The sequence below is a fragment of the Cnephaeus nilssonii genome (genome assembly GCF_951640355.1).
Source record: "Cnephaeus nilssonii genome assembly, chromosome: 4".
NCBI lineage: Eukaryota > Metazoa > Chordata > Mammalia > Chiroptera > Vespertilionidae > Cnephaeus > Cnephaeus nilssonii.
In genome coordinates, this window is record NC_137075.1 from 44,342,698 (window position 1) to 44,364,993 (window position 22,296).

General features: G+C 43.3%; 1 long non-coding RNA gene and 1 pseudogene across 2 annotated transcripts in view; one reads left to right on the plus strand and one right to left on the minus strand.

Annotated features, from left to right (window-relative positions):
• Positions 1 to 22,296, minus strand: part of LOC307097903 (ribosomal RNA processing protein 36 homolog) — a 415,062-nt pseudogene that overhangs the window by 75,273 nt on the left and 317,493 nt on the right. The gene's annotated exons all lie outside the window — the stretch shown is intronic.
• LOC307098014 lies at positions 8,948 to 21,711 on the plus strand. Its single transcript, XR_013813394.1, has 4 exons — positions 8,948 to 10,284; positions 10,599 to 10,847; positions 12,296 to 12,373; positions 19,404 to 21,711. It is a non-coding gene; the product is annotated as an uncharacterized lncRNA (long non-coding RNA).

Genomic DNA, 22,296 nt, shown 5'->3' on the forward strand with positions numbered 1-22,296 from the left:
GTGAGGCCACGCGCCCCTGGGTCTGGGAGAGGCCACGCATCCCTGGGTCCGGGGGAAGCTAGATCCCGGGTCTGGGTGAGGCCATGTGCCCCTGGATCCGGGTGAGGCCACGCGCCCCTGGGTCTGGGAGAGGCCACGCGCCCCTGGATCCGGGTGAGGCCACGCGCCCCTGGGTCTGGGAGAGGCCACGTGCCCCTGGGTCCGGGTGAGGCCACGCGCCCCTGGGTCCGGGTGAGGCCACGCGCCCCTGGGTCCGGGTGAGGCCATGCACTCCTGGGTCTGGGTGAAGCTGGATCCCGGGTCCAGGTGAGGCCATGTGCCCCTGGATCCGGGTGACGCTGGGTCCCGGGTCCGGTGGAAGCTGCGCGCACCTGGGTCCAGGTGAGGCCACGCACCCCCTGGGTCCGGGTGAGGCCACGTGCCCCTGGGTCCGGATGAAGCCATGCCCCTGGGTCCGGCCGAGACCCAACCAGAGGGAATCGAACCTGCATTACCACCATTTGTCCACCATCCAGAGCAGAGGGGTCAATGCCGACATGTACACATAAGGAACTGGTGGACATTGATATTGGGTCTCAAAAGAACTGTTGGTCCATAAAGAAACTCACTACAGACTGATTCATTTGCCTGTCAGCATAACTATTATTGCTCATCTCACATTCAGTTCATATAAGTATATCTCTAGTGACACATGATCTCGCTCATCTAGGGGAAATGATGAACAACATAGACTGATGAACAAGAACAGAACTAGAAACAAGGAGGCATCGATCGGACTATTGGGCCTCAGAGGGAGGATAGGGGAGGGTGGGGGGAGGGGGGAGAGATCAACCAAAGGACTTGTGTGCATGCATATGAGCCTAACCAATGATTAAGTTCAACAGGGGGTTGGGGCATCCGTGGGGAGGGGTGTGGGATGGGAATGGGGGGATGAGGACAAATATGTGACACCTTAATCAATAAAGAAATTAAAAAAAAAAAGAAAACAGTATGGCAGTTCTTAAAAAAATTAAAAATAGAATTCTTCAAAAAATTAAAAATAGAATTGACATATAATCCAGTAATTCCACTTCTGGGTATATATCCAGAAGAATTTATTTACTTTAATGTATCTTTTATTGATTTCAGAGAGGAAGGGAGAAGGAGAGAGAGAGAAACATCAATGATGATAGATAATCACTGATTGGCTCCCTCCCCTACTGGGGATCAAGCCCACAACCTAGGCATGTGCCCTTAACCAGAATCGAACCAGGGATCCTTCAGTCCAGTGGTCGTCAAACTCATTAGTCAACACAGCCAAATATCAACAGTACAACAATTGAAATTTCTTTTGAGAGCCGAAAACTGACTTCTGCACATGGGCCACAAAGTTTCAATTGCACTGTATGTGTGCGCCTGCACGTGGTATTTTGTGGAAGAGCCACACTCAAGGGACCAAAGAGCCGCATGTGGCTCGCAAGCCGCGGTTTGCCAACCACTGCTTCAGTCCATAGGCCAACACTCTATCCACTGAGCCAAACCAGATAAGGCTACCCAGAACTTAAAGCAGGGTCTTTTAGAGATATTTACACCCATGTTCAAAGAAACACTATTCACAGTAGCCAAAGGTGGAAACAACTTAAATGTCTATGGACACATGAATGAAAAACATGCAACAATATGAATGAACCTTGAGGACCTTATGCTAAGTGAAATAAGCCAGGCACAAAAGGACAAATACTATGCTATTTGATCATTAAATACTATATGATTCCAGAGCCTGGAGGGCTGGGAGAATGGTGACAGCTAAAGGGTATGGGGTTGGTTTTGTAGCAATGAAAATGTTCTAAAATTACTTGTGTTGATGGACGCACAATTTTTTGAATATACTAAAAGTAATTGAATTGTACATTTCAGATGTGTGAATTATATGGTATGTAAGTTTTATCTCAATATAACTTTAAAATAATAGATCAATGGTGAACACACAATATAATGACATATTATTATAGAACTAGAGTGGGGGGTTCCTCAGCCTGGCCTGTACCCTTTCACAGTCCAGGAGCCCTCAGGGGATATCCGACTGCTGCAGAGGTGGGAGAGGCTCCCGCCACCTGCCGCTGCACTAGCCAGCCATGAGCCCGGCTTCTCGCTAAGCGGTGCACCCCCTGTAGGAGCGTACTGACCACCAGGGGACAGCTCCTGCATTGAGCATCTGCCTCCTGGTGGTCAGTGCGCATCATAGTGACCAGTCGTTCCGCAGTTCGTTAGATTTGCATATTAGCCTTTTATTATATAGGATTGTATACCTAAAACCTATGTAATGTTATTAACCAATGTCACCCAATACATCCAATAAACAAATTTCTTTTTATAAAGGCCCTGGCTGGGTAGTTCAGTTGGTTATAGTGTCATCCTAATACGCCAATGTTTTGAGTTCAATCTCTGGTCAGGGCACATACAAGGAGCAAACAATGAATGTACAACTAAGTGGAACGACAAATTGACATTTCTTTCTCTCCCTCTCTCCCTCCCTCCCTCTAAAATCAACATTTTTAATAGTAAATTTAAAAATATATTTTTACTAGTGGCCTGGTGCACGAAATTCGTGCATGGGGGCAGGGGGTGGTTCCTTCAGCCCAGCCTGCACCATCTCCAATTGGGGACCGTTTGGTTCTGCCTTCACAATTCACCCAGATTTGGTTCTGATTGGTCAGTTTCTATGCCAGTCAGTGTCAAAAGCTCTGCCTCCTAGGCAGCCATTGGCTCCTCACACTTCACCCTGATTTGGTTCTTTTTTTTAAAAATTTCTTTATTGATTAAGGTGTCACATATTTGTCCTCATCCCCCCATTCCCATCCCACACCCCTCCCCACGGATGCCCCCACCCCCCTGTTGTCCTTAACCATTGGTTAGGCTCATATGCATGCACACAAGTTCTTTGGTTGATCTCTCCCCCCTGCCCCCACCCTCCCCTACCCTCCCTCTGAGGCCAGACAGTCTGATCGATGCCTCCTTGTTTCTGGGTCTGTTCTTGTTCATCATTCTATGTTGTTCATCATTTCCCCTAGATGAGTGAGATCATGTGTTACTAGAAATATACTTATAAGAACCAAATGTGAGACGAGCAATAATAGTTATGCTGACAGGCAAATGAATCAGTCTGTAGTGAGTTTCTTTCTGGACCAACAGTTCTTTTGAGACCCAATTTCAATGTCCACCAGTTCCTTATGTGTACATGTCAGCACTGACTTTTCAGTTCTGGATGGTGGACAAATGGTGGTAATGCAGATCCCTCTGGTTTGGTCTTGCCCGGACCCAGGGGCGCGGCCTCACCTGGACTCAGGGGCGCGCGGCCTCACCCGGACCCGGGACCCAGCCTCACCCGGGCCCCGGGGCGCATGGCCTCACCCGGACCCAGGGGCGCGTGGCCTCACCCGGACCCAGGATCCAGCCTCACCCGGACCCAGCACCCAGCAGGGCTTAGTCTTCTTGATCCCAATTCCTGTCGGTCAATTCCCTCTCAGCAATTCCTTCGGCCATTTTCTCAAAGCTCCGGGCAGCTGCCGCGGAACTCGCTGGGTGGCGGGCTCAGCGAAGCTCCGGTGCGCCCGGTGTGCGGCGGCGGGCTGGTCCAAGGTCGCTGTGGAGGCACTCGGATCTGCAGCAGCGACCAGTCACCGGACGAGCACACCTGGATCCAGGACCCAGCGGGGCCTCGTATTCCCGATCCCAACTCCCATCGGTCAATTTCTTCTCAGCAATTCCTCTGACCATTTTCTCAAAGTTCTGGGGCTGCTGCCGCGGACCTCACAGGGCGGCGGGCTCGGCAAGGCTCCAGTGCGCCTGGTGCGCGGCGGCGGGCCAGTCCGAGGTCGCTGCGACGGCGCTGGGGTCTGCAGCGGCGGCCGGTCGCCAGGCATGCGCACCTTGCTGCTTCCAGGGCACAGAGATTCTCGAAGGATTCGGAGGTCAGCAAGCGCGGAGTCTCCCACCCCATGTCCCCCAGGGGCTCATCTGTCCATGCTCGGCAGCGAGCGGAGCCGTCCCCTCAGCCGGAGACCGCCGTGGGAACCGCGCCGAGCACGTTCCAGGCCGCCATCGTGTCGCCAGAGCCGTAGTTCTTAAAGTGTGATCTTTGGCTCACCGGCATCAGCATCATCCCACGTCCCCCTCTCTTTTATTCTAGTTGTAGAGCATCTGCTCAGCCAGCCCTCTGGTGGTTCTGGATGGTGTCTACTCTGTTTTCCAGTTGTAGTTTCAAAATTGTTGTGGTAGGCAACAATCAGGTGTCCGCCCTATGCCGCCATCTTGGTCCTCTCCTGATTTGGTTCTAATTGGTCAGTTTCTACGCCAGTCAGAGTCTCTGGGCCTATCAACGGGCCTGATCAGGGAGGCAGGGCTGATCAGCAGCTCCAGCAGAGGCCCGAGAGAAAGAGAGGCACGGCTGCTGGCCAGGCCCGGAGCGAAAGAGAGAGGCAAATGCTGATCAATAGCTGCCACGGGAGCTACGGATCAGACCCTGCTTCTCTCTCCCCAGGCCTCTCTTCAGGCCTGATCCTCAGCCCCCTCGGCAGTCAGTGCTGGGTTGGGGCACCCGCAGCAGCAGCAGTCAGTCAAGCCTTCGGTTGTTTTGGATTTTACGGACCCTGGATTTTTATATATTAGGAATGTCAGAAAGGAAGGGAGAGGGAGAGATAGAAACATCAATGATGAGAATTGATGCATGCCTTTTATTGGGGATCGAGCCAGCAACCCAGGCATGTACCCTGACTGGGCATGGAACCGTAACCTCCTAGTTCACAGGTTGACACTCAACCACTAAGCCACACTGGCTGGGCTAAAATCAATCTTACATTATGTAAGATTAACAATGAGTGGAAGTGAGAGGTTGACTGATTCCAGATTATTTTAATTAGGAAGGATATTCTAATAATTATAATTATCCAACAATCTAGATTTTTAGTGAAGGTAAATATAAACTCCCTTATTTAGGGTAAAAAGAGAGATGGCAAGCAAGAGATACCTGCGTATTTTAAGATATCACAAGTTTGACCCAGCAGATGTGGCTCAGCGTTTGAGCATAGACTCATGAACCAAGAGGTCGGGGTTTGATTCCTGGTCAGGGCACATGCCTGGGTTGCAGGTTCCATTCCCAGTAGGGGGCATGCAGGAGATAGTCAACTAATGGTGTTTCTCATTGGTGTTTTCCATCTCCCTTCCTCTCTCTTTATCAATAAAAACATTTTTTAAAAAGATATAATAAGTTTAAAGACCATCACCTTTTTTAAAAAATATATTTTATTGAGTTTTTACAGAGAGGAAGGGAGAGGGAGAGAGCATTTGAAACATCGATGAGAGAGAAACATCAATCTGCTGCCTCCTGCCCATCCCCTGCCGGGATGTGCCCGCAACCAAGGTACATGCCCTTGACCAGAATCAAACCTGGGACCCTTGAGTCCGAAGGCCGACGCTCTATCCACTGAGTCAAACCAGTTAGGACAAGACCATCACCTTTTAAGAAAGACATTGATAAAAGTATTTGCTCCTAAGATGCAAAATGGTGAGAGGTTCAGTGCAACTTATTTTCATGAATAATTGTAGGAATTGAGCCTTTAACCTAGAGAAAAGAAAAAGTAGCTCTCTTCAAATATTTTGTATATATCGTCAGATTACTAAGGATCTGTTCTTGAAAGTCTCACTGTTACCAGTATTTTTCTAGAGGAAATAATTAGATAGTTTAATGTGGAACTTAAGAGCATGTACTTTGGAAACGGATCGGGTGGGTTCAAATCCTGGTTCTGCTACTTAACCAAGCACATGAACCTGGGTAATTCACATAACTCTTCTGTGTCCTTTTCCTTAATTGTAGAATAAGGGTTATGATGATGATGATAACAGTATCAATGTCATAGGTTGGTGTGAGGATTAAATAAGTGCCTGACACATGCTAAACATATAATTTTTTAAAATTCTGCCTATCTCCATTTCTCAAACTTAACACCATAGAATTATATTGCCCTGCTTTTTATATTTTTAATTAATTAATTTACTTTATTATTGATGTTAGAGAGAGAGAGCAACATCGATTTGTTGTTCCACTTGTTTATGCATTCTTTGGTTGCTTCTTGTATGTGCCCTGAGCTGGGATTGAACCCCCAACTAGGGCACATTATGTAAGATTAACAATGCGTGGAAGTGGAAAGAAAAGAAAATTGGGGTGCGTGTAGGCATGTAGTCTAGGGACTGAAGGAGATTTAAAAACCAAATCCAGGGAGGAACCAAGATGGCGGCATGGTTAAACAACTAATCTGCTGCCTCGAACAACAATTTCAAAAATACAACTAAAAGACAAAACGTCTACCACCCAGAACCACGGGAAAGCTGGCTGAGTGGAAGATTTACAACTAAGGAGAGAAAGGACCACAAACGCTGAAAAGCTGAGGTACGGAGGCGCGCGAATCAGGCTGGCGGCGGGCGACTGGGCGCGCGGTTTTTCTTCAACCCGCAGGGAGACAAGCTCCCGATCACTCTGAAACCCAGTTTCTGGGGACTCGCGGGGGACCCAGACACCTACGGGGAAAAGCTGGACTCTCGGCCATCGGGTCAGAAAGTGAGAGTGACTTTTTTGCAGAGGAGCGCCCAGCAATCATTGTTTTACTGCGCTGGAACGCGGGGCGCAGGGACTTGGAAACGTGGAAAGGCAGAGACGGCTGACGCCAGCCATTGCCGTTGGCCACGCCCCAGCCTAGGGACGCCCTGAGATCCCGCCCCGCCCTGAGGCCCGCCCCGCACATTCTACAAACCCGCCCAGGCTCCACACAGCGGCTTTTGCATATAAATGGCCTGTTCTGTGGCAGCTTAACCAAATAAACTGCAGCTCCAGTCAGACTGCTCCAAAACCGCCCAAGCAAAGGAGGAGAAAACTAGTTCTTGCTGTAGCTCCTGCTGGGGGGCACACAGTACACAAGGGTACACCAAGAGTGTCCACCTCAAGTAACTGAGAGGCTGACCCATTGAACCAATAGGACATCTAGTACACAAAGCTACCCTACCAATTCAGGGAAGCAGCGAAATGAGGAGGCAAGGAAACAGATCACAAACCAAAGAAATGGAGGAGAACAAGCGACTGGACATAGAGTTCAAAACCACGGTTATAAGGTTTTTCAAGAATTTCATGGAAAAGGCCGATAAATTCAATGAGACTCTCGAAGATATGAAAAAGGACCAACTAGAAATTAAACATACACTGACTGAGATAAAAAATATTATACAGAGACCCAACAGCAGACTAGAGGATCGCAAGCATCAACTCAAAGATTTGGAATACAAAGAGGCCAAGGACACTGCTCCAGAGAAGTATGAAGAGAAGAGAATTCAGAAAGTTGAAGATAGTGTAAGAAGCCTCTGGGACAACTTCAAGCGAACCAACATCAGAATTATGGGGGTGCCAGAAGAAGAGAGAGAGCAAGATGCTGAAAACCTATTTGAAGAAATAATGAATGAAAACTTCCCCCACCTGATGAAAGAAATAGACTTACAAGTCCAGGAAGCACACAGAACCCCAAACAAGAGGAATCCAAAGAGGACCACACCAAGACACATCATAATTAAAATGCCAAGGGCAAAAGACAAAGAGAGAATCTTACAAGCAGCAAGAGAAAAACAGTTAGTTACCTACAAGGGAGCTCCCATACGATTATCAGCTAATTTCTCAACAGAAACCATGCAGGCCAGACGGGAGTGGCAAGAAATATTCAAAGTGATGAATAGCAGGAACCTACAACCAAGACTACTCTACCCAGCAAAGCTATCATTCAGAATTGAAGGGCAGATAAAGAGCTTCACAGATAAGAAAAAGCTAAAGGAGTTCATAACCACCAAACCAGTATTATATGAAATGCTGAAAGGTATTCTTTAAAAAGAGGAAAAAGAAGAAGAAAGATAAAAATTATGAACAACAAATACATATCTATCAACAAGTGAATCTAAAAGTCAAGTGAATTAAAAATCTGAGGAACAGAATAAACTGGTGAACTTAATAGAATCAGAGGCATAGAATGGGAATGGATTGATAATTCTCAGGGGGAAAGGGGTGTCTGTGTGGGGGGTATGGGAAGAGACTGGACAAAAATCATACACCTATGGATAAGGACAGTGGGGGGGAGGTAAGGGCAGAGGGGGGGTGGGAACTGGGTGGTGGGAGATATGGGGGGAAAAAGGAGAAACAATTGTAATCTGAACAATAAAGATTCATTAAAAAAAAAAAACAATGCGTGGAAGTGATAGGTTGACTGATTCCAGATTATTTTAACTAGGTAGGATATTCTAATAATTTTAATTATCCAAATGAAGAACGGGAGATCCCCAAAGCTAATGCACTCCCTAGCTGTTGGTTGCTAGGGAAAATCTTGAATGACCATTTATCACTTGGTTAGTCACATGCCACACATTACAGGTGAGGAAACCTGGGAATTATGATCGCTTTTCATAAGGAAGAAGGTAGAAGCACACTGGGGGTACCCAGCAGTCGCTGCACAGGCTTAAGCAAAGTCTTTGACAATGTTTTGTCAGAAATCTTTCAGAATTTCTAAATTACAACAGAGGATTACCTAGTCAGTGGTCGGCAAACTCATTAGTCAACAAAGCCAAATATCAACAGTACAACGATTGAAATTTCTTTTGAGAGCTGAAAACAGACTTCTGCGCGTGGGCCACGAAGTTTCAATCACACTATACGTGCGTGCCTGCACGTGGTATTTTGTGTAAGAGCCACACTCAAGGGGCCAAAGAGCCGCATGTGGCTCGCGAGCCGCAGTTTGCTGACCACTGACTTAGGTGATCTAGAATTCCTGCTTGTTAATTCATGATATAATTACTAGTTTCTCCAAGTAAATATAATAGCATTTTACAAAAATTTTTGTATTTGTCTTTTGTTTGGGGAATACCACAGGATCTACAGAATTTTTATTATTCTTATTTTTAAGCCTCATCTGAGGATATTTTTCCATTGACTTTTAGAGAGAGTGGAAGAAAGAGGGAAAGACAGAAATATTCATGTGAAAGAAACACGATTGGTGATTGGTTGCCTCCTGCAGGCACCCCAACCAGAGCTGGGGCTGGGGAGGAGCCTGCTACAGAAGTACATGCCCTTGACTGGAATGGAACCCAGGATCCTTGGGTCCTCAGGCTGACACTCCAGCCACTGAACCAAACTGGCTAGGGCTCTGCAGAATTTTTAAACATGAAGGGAGATGGTTGTTAAGAAAGAGGAAATAAATGCGAACAATTATCTCTGTTGACACTATTTATGGTTTTCTTTTTGGTTCTTCTTTAGTTGCCTGGGTCCCAAGAAGAATAATACCTGTGTTGGGGGCTAGGGGGTGATAAGTCTTCAAAATATTCCATTAATGTTGCATTGACCTATGTTATCATAGATGCAAAAAGACAATAGACAGGCTCAAAATAAAGACTGACTTTTGTCAGAGAATAGACCAGCCTAGGACATTACTACCCACCATAAACTGCTTTTTAGTTTAAAAAGTTTTTTTTAAAAAATATATTTTATTGTTTTTTTACAGAGAGGAAGAAGGATAGAGAGTTAGAAACATCAATCAGCTGCCTCCTGCACACCGGCTACTGGGGATGTGCCCGCAACCAAAGTACATCCTCTTGACTGGAATCGAATCTGGGACCCTTCAGTCTGCAGGCCGACGCTCTATCCACTGAAACAAACCAGTCAGGGCTAGTTTAAAAAGTTTTAATTTCAGACTATCCTTTGAGGTTATTTTAGGTCTCTGAGTTTGCAAGGCTGCCACGCAGGCCTTCCCTGAGGTCGTCAGGTTAGCAAGTGTCTCCTTTTCCTCCACAGAATGAAATTATTAGTGCTATTGTTTAGCCTAACGGTGGTTTAAAATAGTCATGCGGCCTAGTAAAACTACTTTATCAGAAAGTGACCCTGCTTCTATGCGGAAATAATTTTACACTCCTAACAAATGAATAACAAAAGCACTTTTCCTTATTACCTCAATCCTGGGAACCAATCCAACAAAAAGGATTGGAAAGAATGCACTAGTACTATTGATTGACGTAGGTTCCAGCCAACCTACAACGGAAGCATAGCGCGCCTGCGCAAGTCGTTACCCAATCAGTACCGAGTGCGGAGGCTTGTGGAAACGGACTCCGCAGGGTTGGCGGACTTCTGAGGAGCCAAGATGGCGGCCTGAGGCGTTCGCCGGCGAGCTGGCCTTTGGGCCGGGTGAGCCGGCTTCTGGCCGCTCCAGTGCTTCTGCTGGCTCATGAGAGGTAAGCCGAGAAGGCCAGCGATGGGGGACAAGCAGGAAGTGGTGCGGGTGCAGGAGCGCACGGAGCCTGCCCACTGCCGGGCGTCGGCCAGGCGTGGGTTTCCTCCCGAGCTGCCCAGGGCGACTGCACCCGCCTTCCAGGTGTGTCGCATCACCACCCGGTCCCTGACCCGCCGCCGTCCACCTCAGTACCATGCCTTTGGCTGCCCGGCATGGTTGCGCGTACGCAGATATATGTCTGGCAGTCGCTGCGTTGGCCATCGACTTACCTTTCGAAGAATGTGTCTTTTTATTTATTTATTTATTTATTTATAGTTACCCCCTCACGGCTTCGTATATTGATTGACGTACGTTACAACCAACCTACAACGGAAGGATAGCGCGCCTGCGCAAGTCGTTACCCAATCAGTACCGAGTGCGGAGGCTTGTGGAAACGGACTCCGCAGGGTTGGCGGACTTCTGAAGGAGCCAAGATGGCGGCCTGAGGCGTTCGCCGGCGAGCTGGCCTTTGGGCCGGGTGGGCCGGCTTCTGGCCGGTCCAGTGCTTCTGCTGGCTCATGAGAGGTAAGCCGAGAAGGCCAGCGATGCGGGACAAGCAGGAAGTGGCGCGGGTACAGGAGCGCACGGAGCCTGCCCGCAGCCGGCACTGCCGGGCGTCGGCCAGGCGTGGGTTTCCTCCCGAGCTGCCCAGGGCGACTGCACCCGCCTTCCAGGTGTGTCGCATCACCACCCGGTCCCTGACCCGCCGCCGTCCACCTCAGTACCATGCCTTTGGCTGCCCGGCATGGTTGCGCGTACGCAGATGTATGTCTGGCAGCCGCTGCGTTGGCCATCAACTTAGCTTTCGAAGAATATGTCCTTTTTTATTTATTTATAGTCCCCCCCGCCCCTCACGGCTTCGTAGTCACTGTTTTGCCTGAGGCCCCGGCGTGCATCTTGGCCAGTTGCGGCTCTGAGTATTTTGTGTGTCTGGTCCGTTGACCTTGAGACTTGGTCTAACAAGTTGCCCCTGGGTTTTAACCGGAGTCTGTGGCGCACGCCCCCGGCCACCCTCACTATGTCCGTCCGTTCCCACTGCCAACTCAGACTTTAAAGAACCGGGGAAGCAGCTTTGTCCTTGTGTGACCTGATTCCCTAATGGCGCCTTCATCTCGGCGGACTCTACATCTCAGTGGAATTCTCATTGTTGATTTCAGTGTACAATTTTTACCTTTTTTTTGTAGAGAGGATGAGTTTTGGGAATTATTAGTGTAATTTGTGTAATGTGGTGGGGTTGCAAAGTATAATACTATCAGGCCTTTGTATTCGATTCTTGTTTAACATTATGGGGTATCCCTTTATTGTCATTTGGATTGTTATGACCCTTCAGTCAGTCTTTGAGTTAAATTCTTGGAAGAGTTCCTGTTATTAGGTTTATGAATTGGTGAAGCTCGTTTAAAAGTGGCATGTTAGTTGGGTCCAGTTCAAATGACATGTCATAATACAAAAGTGAATGTTTCTGGTATGCTCTTTGCTGGCCCTGGCTTTAGCAGAGCTGAAGATATCAGGTAAAGGACTTTTAAATAAGATCCTTCTTTTGCTTTTGTCCGGAGTAGGTTTTGTTTTGTGTGTTTTTTTTCACAGAAGAAGAAAAGATACGGAGCAGGGGAATGGAAGAACATTCTTCCTCTCTACCTTTCAGAGGGGAGTGGTCATCTGTACTAAAGCAAAGGACTTTTGTAGGGAGAAGAGAGTCTATAGCATCATCTTTAAAGGGGACATTGTTCCGTAATAACTTTAGAGCCACTGCTCCAAGAGTTTTGCATATTTATCAAATTAATGCCAGTGCAGGTAGACAGTAGTAATAGTAACTTCATTCTGATGATTCCTTCTGGATAGTTTTTGATAGTGACGATGTTTTATGTTTTTTAGAAAAGCTTGATTCATTTGAGTAATTTTGCACAAGAATGCATATAGCACAAGTGAGAGCTGTATCCTTACTGTAATTTTCTTTTTATTTTTTCTTATCACAGGAAGAACATTTTCCTTGACTTTTAGGTGCTTTTATATTCATCTTGAAAAGAAAAAATTCTGAACTCAGGATTTGGCAAGTGAGTAATAGTGGCTAATGCTTCCAATACTGTTTAAGCATCTTGAAAATAGATAGAAGTGGAACAAGAAACCATTGGCTCCAACAGAAGATGAACATAAAAAGTGACCATAAATAATTGATATTCAAGCTCAGCCTTTTATTTTCAGTAATAGTGATGTATTAAGTAAAAAAAAAAAAAAAGGAAGAAGACTTAATCATTTGCCCAAACCAATCATTTTACTGGGTAAAAAATAATGATTTAATTATATTGAAAGAGTTTAGCTGATAAAATATAAATGGGCAAATTGATAAAATATAAATTAGGCAAATTTTAGAATATATTCACTTACGTTTTAATTATAGATAAGTATTGATACTGTAATTAATTTCTAAAGCTTTTCAGTACTTCTTTATTTCCCTAGTGTGAGTCTATTCTGTGCCAAGTGTTGATATCTTCTGAATTTACTGCAGAAGTAGGTTTGTTGCTCAAAGAGCAAGAGGCAATATGTACTCTCAGTTGACAATATCTTATCTGTAAAATAGGGTTCTTACCTACTGTATTAGTTTCCTAGTGCTGTCCTAACAAAGTACCACAAACAGTGACTTAGAACAACAGAAATTTATTATCTCACAGTTTTGGAAAACAGACACTAGGAAAGGATCTGTTCCAGGCCTTCTAGCTTTTGGTAGTTCCTTGGTTTGTGGCATTATAACTCCACGTGTGTATTTGTGTGTTTTTTTAATCCTCACCCAAGAATATTTTTTCCATTTTTGTGTGTGTGTGTGTTTTATTTATTTTTTTTTTAGAGAGTTGAAGAGAGGGAGGGTAGGGAAACATTGATGTGAGAGACAGACATACACGCCCTGACTAGGGCCAGGGATCTATCCTGCAACTGAGATACGTGCCCTTGACCAGGAATCTAACTTGTGGACCCTTCAGTCCTAGCCTCAATGCTCTAACCATTGAGCACCTGGCCAGGGCTATAATTCTAGTCTTCACATAGTATTCTTGCTGTGTGTTTGTCTGTGTCCTAAATTCTCCTTTTTATAAGGACCTCATCTTAACTAATTACATGTGCAATGGTTATTTCCAAATAAGGTCACATTTGAGGTTCTGGGGCCTAAGATTTCAACATGAATTTGGGGAGAACACAGTTTAGCTCATAGCATCTACTTAGTCATATGCCTTGATTGTGTTGTGTGAAATCATTCAATGTACAACTGCTTTAAGGATTAAAATTTTGTAAACCACTTTCATAAGGTACTTAGAGTAGTCAAAATCATAGAGACAGAAAGTAGAATGGTGGTTGCCAGGGCGTTCAGGGAGGGAAATAGGGAGTTATTTAATGGGTTACGGAGTTTCAGTTTTGTGAGGTGAAAAGAGTTCTGGAGATGGATGGTAGTGATGGCTTCACAACAACATGAATTTACTTAATAACACTGAACTCTTAAAACAGGTCAAGATGATAAATTTTATGTTACATGTATTGTACCATAATTTTAAAATATTGAAAAAAAAGGTAAGTAAAAAATTTCCAAATGTATGTTTCAGTATTAAGAAAAGGAATAGCTCTGCCGAAACCGGTTTGGCTCAGTGGATAGAGCGTCGGTCTGCGGACTGGAAGGTCCCAGGTTCGATTCCGGTCAAGGGCATGTACAATGGTTGCGGGCACATCCCCCGGTGGGGGGTGTGCAGGAGGCAGCTGGTCGATGTCTCTCTCTCATCGATGTTTCTAGCTCTCTATCCCTCTCCCTTCCTCTCTGTGAAAAATCAATAAAATATATATTAAAAAAAAAAAAGGAATAGCTCTAACCGGTTTGGCTCAGTGGATAGAGCATCGGCCTCTGGACTGAAGGGTCCCAGGTTCGATTCCGGTCAAGGACATATACCTTGGTTGCGGGCACATACCCATTGGGGAGTTTGCAGGAGGCAGCTGATTGATGTTTCTCATCAATGTTTCTAACTCTCTATCCCTCTCCCTTCCTCCCTGTAAAAAATCAATAAAATATTTTTTTTTTTAAAAAAGAAAAGGAATAAAAATTGATGGGCAAAATGCCCTTTAGGTGATATCTTTATCATATGCCATTAGAGGGGAGACTTTATTGCTTGGATTTAGAACCTTAAATCCAGGTCGACAGAAATAGCAACTTGATATTGGTATAGCACAAGATTGATTTACATACCCACCTAAGGAAACTGATGTAAATAAACGTAGGTGCTTCTGTACTCACAAGGAAGCTTTAATTCTGGATACGGAATGATCTCGTATACATTAAAGGGGGAAATTAAAGGTGCTGAACCAAGTGTATAGTGTGCTTTCATTTGTGGGAAAGAAATAAATATGCTTATACAGATGTTATGTAACCGTAGAATATCTCTAAAAGGATATGCAAGAAATACTATATACCACCCCCTGGCAATGGGTAAAGAGACACATGGTTGGTAGTGTTGCTCTTACATATGTCAAGGGCAAAGTAGATATATAGTCCTTAGTTCATCCTAACTTGATGCCTGTGTTGGTGGCCAATAGAAACAACAGAAATTTATTGTCTCACCGTTTTAGAAATCAGACATCCTGCTTTTTCATGCCTGGGGCACATAAAACAAACTAACAGCTGTATACCCTATTTCACCTTTTCCTATCATGCGCATTTGTCATCTTTCAAGGAAATAATTAAAAATATCCAAAGAAAGAAGCACGCTATAAATATTTGATAAATGACCGAAGTTTTTGCCTTAGGCAGTAATTTTACATTAGTAGAGTCTATCCATATCTGATAGTCATCTATCATCCAGAAAGTCATTCAGCTGTCTGGTCTAATTAGCATATTATCCTTTTATTATTATAGATAGGTTTTTATTGATTTTTTTTTTTTCTTTTAGAGAGAGAGGAAGGGAGAAGGATAGAAAGATAGACACATCAGTGAAAGAAATATCATCGATTGGCTGCCTTGCCTCCTGCATGTTCCCTACTGGAGATCAAACCTGCAACCCCAGGCATGTGCCCTGACCGGGAATCGAACTGGTGACCTCTTGGTTCCTGGGTTGACACTCAACTGCTGAGCCATACTGGCTGGGCTGCCCTCCCTTTATTTTTATTTTTAAATTCATTTTTATTGATTTCAGAGAGGGAGGAGAGATAGAAACATCAATGATAGAGATTCACTGATTGGCTGCCTCCTGAACACCCCACATTGGAGATCAAGCCCACAGCCCGGGCATGTGCCTTGACCAGGGATTGAACCATTACCTCCTGGTTCATATATCAACGCTCAACCACTGAGTCGCTCAACCACTGAGTCACATCGGCAGGGCACTGTCCTCCTTTTAAGTGCCAGTTACACCTTGGAGGATTCCCAGGCCACCTGAATTTCTGTTCAACTCTGCGGATTTTGAGGTTCCCATGACCCTGTCAAAACCAACCTTTGGTTTTGTTGAATTTCTCTATTTTTTTTTTTCTATTTTATTTAACTGCTCTAATTTTCCCTCTTCTTGCTAGCTTTCCATTTAGTTTATTTTTCTAGTTACTTAAGATATAAAGTTAGGTTGTTATTTTGAGATCTCTTTTTTTTTTTTTCTCCATTGATTTTTAGAGTGGAAGGGGTGGGTGAGAGAGAGAGAGAAACCTCAATGTAAGAGAGAAACATAAATGGTTGCCTTCTGCACACGCCCCAACCAGGGTCAGGGATCGAGAGGTACGTGCTCTTGACCAGAATCGAACCTGGGACCTTTCAGTCCTCGGGCTGAAGCTCTGTCCACTGAGGCAAACCAGCTAGGGTTGTTCCACTTATTTATGCATTCATTGGTTGATTCTTGTATGTGCCCTGACCATGGATTGAACCTGCAACCTAGGCATATGGGAACAACACTAACCAACTGAGCTATCCAGCCAGGGCAGCCTATGTTTATTTAAATTTCAACCCATGTTGGGTCAGTGTATTTAAGAGGCCTGCTATTCTCATTCATTCAACAACTTTTTATTTAGTGCTTACCATGGGTCACACCCTATACTTAGGATTCTTCGTGAACAAAACAAGTTTCTTTCTGTTGGAGCTTACATTTTAGACAACACAGTAAATGAGAAACATAGTAATTACCTTATATAACAGATTTGCTAGTGTTCTGTGCTGTGGATAAAAGGAAAAGTAGAGCTAGGGTAAAGGGAAGTGGTGGGAGTGTATCTGTGGGTAGGATGGGGGAACAATGTAATGTTAAATAAGAACTCAAAATAGACCTCATTGGGAAAATAGTATTGGAGCACAGGTGAGGACATTATAGCAGATACCTGGGGAAAGAGTCTTCTTACCAAGGCAATAGCTGATACAAAAGATGTAAAGTAGAAATGTTTTTTAAAGAATCTAGACAGGTTTCTTATTAAGAAAAGGTACTCTTTTTGAAGGCTTGTTTGGTTTATATATTCTGGAAAGAACTAGCTTATATCTTCTTTTCCTCTCAACATTACTGCCAGTTATCTTGCCATTAGAATTAAACTGCCTAACTCTAGTGGCTGGTACAAGCTTTGAATCAGTCTGAATAAGCTTATATGAGGAAACTTGGGTCCCCAGTGTATGAAGTCGTGCACCTTGAAAGGAAGTGTGGGCCGCTAGGCTGCGGTGGGTACAGGGGCTGGTCTCGGCCCATCCTCCATTTTCCCGCCCCGGGCCCCTGTCTGCCACCAGCCCCGCTCCCGCCGCCACCGCTCCCACGTGCTGACCGTGCAGAGCAATTGGGGCTGGCGCCATCAGTGGTTGTGAGCGGCGGCTGCTGCCCCAATCACCCCTCAGGAGCAGGGGGAGGTGGAGAAGACCTTGGGGGTGATTGGGGCCGGCGGATGGGGCCGTGGCACGTGGGAGCAAAGAATTTTCAGTAACCACCAGAGGCTCACCCAGATGACAGCGACAGACACCCTGTCTTGGTCTGGCACCCCTGTTCACCTCCACCATCCTGCCATGGCCAATGCCTGCCATGTTCCATGCTCTGCCACCTGCCAATGCCCACCATGTTCCATGCACCCCCTGGTGATCAGCGCACATCATAGTGATCGGTTGTTCCACCGTTCAGTCTATTTACATATTAGGGTCTTATATATATAGACTAGAGGCCTGGTGCACGAAATTTGTGCATGGGCGGGGGGTGGTCCCTCAGCCTGGCCTGCACCCTCTCGCAGTCCAGGATCCCTTGGGGGATGTCCGACTGCTGGCTTAGGCCCGTTACCCATGGGGAGCGGGCCTAAGCTCTCAGTGGGACATCCTTAGCACAGCTGTGGAGGTGGGAAAGGCTCCCACCACCACCGCTGCGCTTGCCAGCTGTGAGCCCAGCTTCTGATTGAGCAGCACTCCCCTTGTGGGAGTGCACTGACCACCAGGAGGCAGCTCCTGCATTGAACATCTGCCCCCTGGTGGTCAGTGCACGTCATACAGACTGGTGGTTCCACCGTTCAGTTGATTTGCATATTAGCCTTTTATTATATAGGCTAGCCCTGTTGCCAGTAGGGTTCTAAAGGCCTGCCTGTGTATCGGCTATATTTTTTCCTTCTGCTACTTTGGCAACAAATGCAAATTCTGCAGTTCTCTTCCTTCAGATGTGATTCTGAATTAATTTACATTTGCCTATCATAGGTTTTGAATCAGAACTGTCTTTAACCAAAAGAGGTTATTCAAATTCAGTTTAGAGTTGAGGTGTTTTTATATATATGTATATATATATATATATATATATATATAGTATCCCCCAAAAAATGTATACACAAAATGTCTGTGGATTCTATTACATTTTGAAAATGAAATGTATTTTAATAAACACTGCCTTTATAATTATTCAAAGTGTGCATACATTTTTTGGGGACACCCTGTATATGACATACTACAAATGATGGAGGGCCAGTCCTATCAGGATAGCTAATAAAATTTTTTAAAAGGAGGGCTAAGAAGACTCATTGCTATTGGCCATTTTTGTAAGCCAAAGTACTTTAAGTTCTTGATATGTATCTGACTTATTTATGTATGTATTTTAATCCTATCTTGATGATATACTTACTGGTTAAAAAGAGGGAAATTATGGGGAGTAGAGAAACACATTGATGTGAAAGAGAACATTGATTGGTTGCATTCTGTCTGCCCTGACTGGGAATTGAGCCTGCAACTTTCTGATAAACGAACCACACTCTAGTAGTCCAAGCCACACTGGCCTGGGCTGACATTTTTATTATAAAGTATACATAAAATACAATTTATCATTTTAATCATTTTTAAATGTACAATTCAGTGGCATATAAGCGCATTCACACTTGTACAGCCATTACCACCATCTATTTCTAGAACTTATTATCCCAAACATCAGTACCTATTAATCAATAATTCCCCATTCCACTTCTCCCAGCCCCTAGTAACTTCTATTCCACTCTCTGTCTATATGTATTTGCATATTCTAGGTACCTCATGTAAGTGGAATTATACAAATATTTGTTCTTTTTTGTCTGACATTTGCAGAGATTTGCAATTTAATGAGTATTATGTTTAGCTGCAATGAACTGCTAATGTTTTCACATGCTTTCATTTGGCGATCATGATACATACAGTACATATTATTTTATGTAGTTATATTTTATAAAACTTATTGTTCAAGTTGGTCTTGTATAGTTCAAGATAATACAAAATAAGATGATTCATATGATTTTGAGAATTGAGTAGACATCAAATTTGTAGTACAATACTGCTTTTAAACACAAATGTTTTATATAAAATCATTTTATGGCTGTAAAAACTTGGAGTATATTACTCTACTTGCATAAGAGGAAATTAATGTGTTTATATCATTTTATATAAGTTTTTGTATAAATCTTGCTTTTTTGTATCATACTTACATATTTTTTTCTGGCTACTCCTTTTCTGGTGATGATACTGAATTTGGTGTTATGGTTGGACATTTTCTTTTAGACAGTGTATAATTTAAAATATTGTTTTCTCTCTCTGTGTTAAATACTATTTTTAAAAGTAACCTTATACAGATGTACCTGTCTTAATCTTTCTGTTTTTATTTGTATTTCTAGGTATTTCTGTGTTGTCTTCTGGAGTGGGGAGTCCTGCTTCTTCTATCCAACCACTTCCGTAATCTTGAAATGCGGATATCCCTCCTCTACACTTGACCTCCATGATTTGGATTGCAAAAGACTGCTTTTCTTTTTCTTCCCACCTCTCAAATTTAACACAGAGCAGCTCCTAGGATGCAGTCATCCTGCCAACTTCTCCAGGAAGAAAGAACAACTGACATGTTTCTTCTGCCAATTGCTTACTTGTGAAGAAATTATTTTGCAAGCTGAAGGGTGATGTTTAATTTGAAACTGGTGCTTAGATGGTGGTATTTGTGAATTCTTTACCTTTTATTCCCAGGAAGAAGACTATATAAATAGCAAGTGTAGGTGTGACATCAGGGTTTGTTTGGTTTTTTTAATGTCTTCCCATTTTAGCCACTATCAAAAACAGGTGAGACTGCAGCAGTAAATTTCAGATGTGTTGTAATTTGAAATGAAAGAGATGCTAATATATATATATATATATATATATATATATATATATATATATATATATATATCCTGGCACATCCTGTGACATAGATGAACTGGATAAGAACAAAGGTCCAGCTTTGCAGTGAAACCTTTGATGTGATAAAGAAGCATAAAAACAGAATATCCACAAAGTTAATTTCATATATGAATAAGCCATCACAGTCTCTGTATAAATATATATTTTAACACGTAAATCCACTTTTTTTTTATGAGAAGAGGGATTTTTCTCCAAGAGAAGGAGCCTGTTCTTTCTCATAAGTCTTTGGACATTTGGTATTTTTAATTTTTTTTTTTTCTTCTAAGGAAGGACCATATTGTGCTAACCCAATGAATGCATGCTTGGGTTTAGTGAAGGTTGGTAAAGAAAACAAAAGCTTTGAGTCCAGTGTTGGAACCCTTTTCTCCTCCCTGGGATGAGAGGCTGCTATATTACAAATTATTTCATTCTTTTTTGTGGAGTTTTATATAGCACTTGGGACTTTTTCCCTATTGCTAAGGCTGGAAGAAAAGTGACTTAAATAGATTTTCTGTTCAGAAGATGTGATGGACCATACAATATGACCTGCCTTCAACTTTGGACATGGAGGAATTGGGGGGAAGGAGATGAGAAAATTTTCATATAACTCCCTTCTCCTAAGAAAATGAAGCAGAAAAAGCCTTATACATCCACCTGGCTTTATGGCGTTTTACATTCTATAGCTCTATTTTTTGTAGAAGTATAAATAACTTTCCTTTATTGCTTTTTCTAGATGATAGCTGTAATGTTAGGCTGAAAATACTGGGACTCAGGTAACTTTCCCCATTTTCATCAGAGAATGGGCCTTAGAAGCAATGTTCCCAAATGTGTTTGGATCAGTATAAATTTAGAAGAATGCAGGTCTGAAAAAAACCTCAAACAAGAAAAATAGTTCCAATAAGAAATATGGATCTTCTTTTTCCTTAAAACTTACACTGTATGATGAATAGACGATAGTATAAAGCAGAAGAACAGTGTATGAATTGTCAGGTCTTGACATGAGAAGAATGAAACCATTATGGGTCTTTGTTATTTGAGAAAGAATTTAAAGCCTCTTAGGAACAAATGATCCTAGATCATGTCTGTGATTTAGGGACTGCTTGCCCAGGGCCATACATGTTGTTATGCTGAAAACGGGCAGATTTACCAAAATTTGAGAGTGATAGGACTGGCCCAGAATGGAAATGTTGAGCACCCTTGATAATTAGTTGAATTGGTCAACCAATCTGAATTGGCATAAGAAAACTTTTTAAGTAAAAATAATTAGATAGATAAAATGTAATTTTCCTTAATTGAGGGCAATTACTGAGTGGTAAAGCATAGAAGTAACTTTGGATCAAGGTAGTTTAAATTTTTCTCTATGTAACTTCCCAGCCACTTCCTGATTCCTAATATTTTGGAATTATTAATGGCAGAATGGAATTTACATATTTGGGTCCTGTTGGTATATTGAGAATATCAAATGGAGAATTTGTATCTTCAGTTGTCTTATTACCCATCTCCCTGGTGTCCTTTTGGCAACTTTTTAGGTGGAATTATTTGGCTAGAAAAAAGGAACCCTGTACTATCAGAACCAGTGAAAACATCTCTGGCCCACTTGTTTAAAATATGTATCAGACTCAACTTAGTTGCTTTATGTTTTTTCCATTTCATAGCTGTTTAATGTTCTTTCAAGTTGTTTCTGCATCTTGTCAGCAGATAGCATTTAACAAAACGCGTATATTCCAGTTGTACTTGCCCAATGTTTATTTAATACATCTACATAGCTTTTTCCTGGTTTTGTCCTCTTCTTGAACAAAAGTTTTCATTTTCGGCAGGACTATGCCTCAGTCGGTAGCTGTGCCTGCTTCCTTTCCTTTGTGCATCCATTTTAGCTGGCAGTTGTTGTTGTTTGGGTTTTTTTGTTTGTTTTTTTAGTTTAAAACGGGATATGTGCAATAGAAATATATATATATGTATATTTTAATACTTGTGGACAAATGTTACAAGTTGTTTCAGAACAACAAAATCACCAATGTCTTCCATTTTGAGATGTGTATAGTTTTGTAAGCATTAGTGCTTGGTAGCATATTGTAGTGCCATGTTAGGGGTTAGTGCATGAGCCTAGTAACAATTTAAACTTCAGGATGAATTATTATAATAACCAATAGTGTAAAAAGTGAAAAATTTAGAACTTCTCTTTCATAAGTTTCTGTATCCATGATATTCTCCCTGGAGAGAGGAGATTAGGCCAAAAAGACTCACTTATGAATAGTAATGTGGGGTCACAATGTGAAATACTGTGTTTGAGGATATTTAAGCTTTTCATGAGGTAGCTGGAAACCAGTTGCCTTTGTATCTTATGAAACCTCAAATCAAAAT